This window comes from Meleagris gallopavo, chromosome 3 (assembly GCF_000146605.3).
Source record: "Meleagris gallopavo isolate NT-WF06-2002-E0010 breed Aviagen turkey brand Nicholas breeding stock chromosome 3, Turkey_5.1, whole genome shotgun sequence".
NCBI classification, from domain to species: Eukaryota; Metazoa; Chordata; class Aves; order Galliformes; family Phasianidae; genus Meleagris; species Meleagris gallopavo.
Window position 1 is genome coordinate 74,574,895 of NC_015013.2, and position 5,168 is coordinate 74,580,062.

The window sequence follows — 5,168 nt, forward strand, 5'->3', positions numbered from 1 at the left end:
TATATATATATATATATATATATATATATATATCTGTATTTTTATTTACTTCAAAAACTTTTTTGAACTGTTAATTGTTATAGCTATTTCCAGTAACATTTTTTTCTGATATGAAGAGGAGAACAGCTTTAAGAAAAGATAAGATTTTAACATAACCACGTTTTACAAAAGTTATGAGGTTTTTGGCAGCTGTCTGCATGGCCATATAGAAAGATCTTATCTTTGTTCCCTACTCCCAAACCATTAGTGCATTTTTCAGTAAGAAGTCAGTGGCTTGTCATAGGCAATGAGCCCACTATCTCAAGAAGTAAATACAAATAATCAAATCTCTCATCACTGCCAAATCCAAACATTTTGACACACTGCTATGCAATAGTTTTTATCTATACAAGAGGTGTAATGAATATGTGCATAAAGAAAAAGTCTTCAGTATGAGAACTGTAGGTTAAGGTATATTCAGACACCAAACCCTTGACTACATCAGGAATCTCCTAATAGTAACACAGAAACACAAAATTAAGTAATCCTACAATCCCTCCAAAATAGTTTTGCCCTATGTTTTAATCTCAAGCAGTACAGCTTTCACACAGGAGATACTTCACTGTACCTAATATACCTTGTTGCTGCTCTTGCTGTTTGCAAGCACTTTAGATTTGGTTTAGTAAATCCAGATGCAAACAGAAAAACGCAGTTTTTTAACAGCACTTTGAATCCTGTTTGGTGATCTCTTAAGACTCCTCTCCATGGAGGAGAGGAGATCCATTCCACTATTATACTGAGAAGAAATTTTTCTATTTCTTCATTAATCCTTAAACTGCATTTTCAAGTCTGACTATAAGAAATTATTTTTCACAATATGTAGCATTTTACATGTTTAAAATGCAACCCTAATTGATAAAAACTCTATTTCTTAGTGCTCAAGACATGATTTATGTGATTCCATAAAACAGATGTCTTGTCCTGGGCAAAAAGAAAATTAGGAATGCATCGTAATACATGAAAATATGAGAATATATAAAAATAAAGTATGCTGCTGCTTGTATGGCTCAACTGAGCATTGCTTCGGAAGCATAAAACACAGCCTTATTCTCTGAAGTGACATTCAGCATAAGTAACTAGAGAATACTCTGTTCCTTCTGCAGCTACTTAACTCAGGCATGTCAAACCATGGTCTGTGGGTCAGATGAAGCCCAACACAGTCTGTGCTGTGGCCTGCTCCCCGCCCCATGCTATCATGGAAGTGACTTTCCTCTGCTGAGTCTCTGCCTGGGTCTTGGCATGCATCCATCACTTAACAATAAGTATATCATCAGTGTGCTATTAATACTGTCTGAACTGAAACCAGGACACTACTAACTGAAGTTATGGCAAATAATTTCATGCATTTTAATACATTGTCTAAGCACAGTCCTCAGAATGGTAAAAAAAAAAAAAAATATGCAGTTTTGCCCTCTGTTTTGATAAAAGAATTTGAGAATAAGTTCCAAGATCGCTGAAAAAAAATCATCAATCTTTTGATATATTTGCAACTCTACTTTCAGTTTATATAAAGGCATTAACTGAAGGGTGGCCAGCAGGGTCAGGGAGGTGATTGTCCCTCTCTACTCTGCCCTTGTGAGACCCCATTTGGAGGCCCTCATTGCAGCCTTTCAGTACCTAAAGGGAGCCTACAAACAGGAGGGGAATCAACTCTTTAAAGGGTAGATAACAGCAGGATAAGGAGGAACAGCTTTAAGTTGAGGGAGGGAAGATTTAATTTGGATGTCGGGGGAAGCTCTTTACTGTGAGAGCGGTGAGGTACTGAAACAAGCTGCCCAGGGAGGTTGCGGATGCGCCAGCCCTAGAGATGTTCAAGGCCCCAGGCAACCCAGTCTAGACTTAAATGGGGAGGTTGGTGGCCCTGCATGTGGTAAGGGGGTTGGAAAGTAATGATCCTTGAGGTCCCTTCCAAGCCATGATTCTGTGAACTGTGAATTTTCAAATGGAATGTATACAGTTGCAATCAGATAGTCAACTCAAACATTTGATCATATCACTTTACTAGACTCCTGTAAGATCTGAAGCTGCAGCCAATGGAAAACAGCCCACAGTATAGGTGCGGGAGAGACACCAGCCATTGGTACATGCTGGAGCAGTCTTTTCCTGAAGGATGGTCCCCTATATGGACCTATATTGGAGCAGCTCTTGTAGGTTGCTGAAAGAACTCACTGAAGCAGAAGAAAAGTGAGAAGATGATGGAGCACCGGAGACAGTCTTATTAACTGACTGTAACTCCCTATTATCCATGCACCTGCACTGCTTTTTCTTGTGTCATTTCACCCTTCACAACTTTAAACACAAACTTATGCAAAGTAATGGGCAACATTGCACAGAACCATAAACAATACAGAGGAAACTACTATGTTGTTTTTTCTTTTCAACTACTAGCTGTACAATATTTATTTGCAGAGATTTAAGAGATCAGCTAGGTAGTTTTAAAATAAGAGCATAAATCTTGTTCCCATCCTTTAGATGTAAAGTAAATAGAAGTGTATCTTCACGTATGTTTTATCTACTCAAATTGTGTAGTCATGATAATGAATGACAAAAGTGCACAATACAAGAAAAATATCAATTATATCTCATCTGAGTGCTCAATGAAAGATTTCTTATGTAGATAGTAAAGAAGTCTTTTTATAATAATCCTATTACAGTGGAAGTCCAAAAACAGATAGCACAACTTGCTCACATGTCCATGGTAAATAATTAATTTCATTTTGTAATGTCTTTTAGCTGGTCTTAAAAGAAATTTGAAATTAGTAGGGCTAAGTTGATTTTACATTAAACTGTCAGACTTGCAATGGAGGAAAAATGAATATATATAAATTGATCACCTTTGCCACCTCTTCACGTATTTTAAGTGTCTTTTCTGCTTTAATAGAATTCTGAATAAGCGGAAGTTTTTGCATTCCTGCAAACAACTCTGAATGACTTTGGTGCTTTCTTTACACCACAAGTGCCAAACATTTAAACTCACATCATTCTCAAAGTTTCTGACAAAGGTCATTTTCCAACAAGAAAAAAAAAAAAAACACCACCACCACATTATGTTTCTCAGGCTTAATTTCTGCAAGAAATTCTTTTGTAGTGTTTATAAGTTATGTAGTGAAGATACCAAGCCAGCATGTCTGCATTTATTGCATGATGTCATTAATCCTTTGCAACCTTCTAAGTATGAAGACAATGTGCTAAATGCAAAGAGTCACAGATAAATTAATTTAAAGTCAATTCATCATACTGAGGCTCTTCAAAAGAATGGCAGAAACAAGTATCAGCTTAGCACATTAAGCTTATGAAATATTAGAAGAACTTATGAGTGTTTTTTAACAATAAAAGAACAACAACAAATAAATGGACAGCAACTGCAATCAATGTAAAATGCAGTTACTACTACCCATCATTAACATCGTTATTACAGGATTTGACTAAGATCTCAGTTACATTTTTCAACTGTTCTTTCTTTAAAAAAGTATTTTTTCCCCCTAGAAACTTATTTTCTTTGGTTGCTTTTTCAATATAAATGAGAATGCTAAATATCACAGATGTAAGGTAATGAATATTAAGCTTCTAACTGATGTCTTGTGCCTTTCAAAATCTTCTTTTTACTTGCTTATGTATAATAGCTTAAGAATTGGGAATATAACCAACCAATTAAGTTTTTATGTGCTGTTTTTCATCATAAAGTTTTCACTTCCAAAAACATTTAATACAAGTACAAATAGACACAAATTAAACCAAAAGGCAACCTCCTGGCCGAAAGAAAAATTTGAATTTCACTTCTTAGGAAAACAGTACAGTGGGAGATGATGAGGTTGCAAGCACCCCTTTTCCTGGCTATAAATGAAGAAAACTATCCTCCTGGTCATATAACAGAAAAGTGAATGTTTCTCTGTTGATACTACACATACATCTAGTCATTAGCATTGTCTTTAATCACTAAACTGCTATCTTATGTAGTTATGTACTGTTGCCCATAAGATTAGCAATTAAGATTTCTTGTTGCAATCGTATTTAAGATTGTTTCTATTATTTTAAAACATCATAGTATGAAATTGTCTTTTTTTTTTTTTCCTTTTAAACACATCCTAAAAAAGAATGCATGTGAATATACTCAGTACTGTTGTTTTATTAAAAAAAAAAAAGAGCAGCATAAAACACAAACCATGGCATAAACAGTTTATAACAATATCTGAGATAGTTTATTGTGTCTTTCAGATGGAGATAATTTAAAACTTGTAGTCAAATATTCCTAAAGCCTAAACATCACAATATAATAATATATAGCAATATATTTAGTAGCAAATTAATTATTTCTTCTGTTAGGAACAAGGCCTTACACTCGATCATAAATGCAATTTTCCATTGCAGGGTCTTCTGTTTTTCTGTGAACAATTGTGGCTTGGTATCAAAAACATAAAACAAACTACAGTTGGTGAAGCTAAGAGAACTTATTTACCATCATGTCTGTCATAGGAACACTGCATCTGCATATGTTAATCAGATCCTGTTCTTGACATCCACCATGAAATGAAAAATAGCTTAGCACATTACCTTGGATAATCTTTGCATGTGTTCGTAAAAAAAAAAAGTCAAACCAGTGACTTGGTTCATTTCCCCACACTTAAAGAGGCCCAAGATCATTTTGAATAATGATTTCAACCAAATGCCTCAGTAAAGCCTAATGTACAGAGGACTAGAGCATTCACAAAAGATTTATTTGGTTTGTAAAGGTACAAGAAGAAACATCAGCTTTATGCACTGAATACATTTCAGAAAACTAGTTTTTTATGCTCCTGAAAAAGCTGAGCTCTGTTCAGCTTTCATCTAATACCAAAATCAACAGTTACTGACTTTTGAACTCTGTAGCTACTCATATTTTCTAGTTTCACATATTCCAAAAAAAGTACATTTTGACAGACTGAGCAGTTCATTAGCTAGTTTATGTTGAAGCCTGACCAGATTCAGGACAACAGTGTTTCTCAACAAAGATTTCCTGTGAGGCTTGATGTAGCAGACATTTTCAGAGCATGCTTAAAGCCATTCCTATCAGCTGCCCTTCCAGTATAATAGAGTCCTGGCCTACATTTTCTTTTTTAATTATGAGTGGGGATTTCATTCCCCTCTGTATT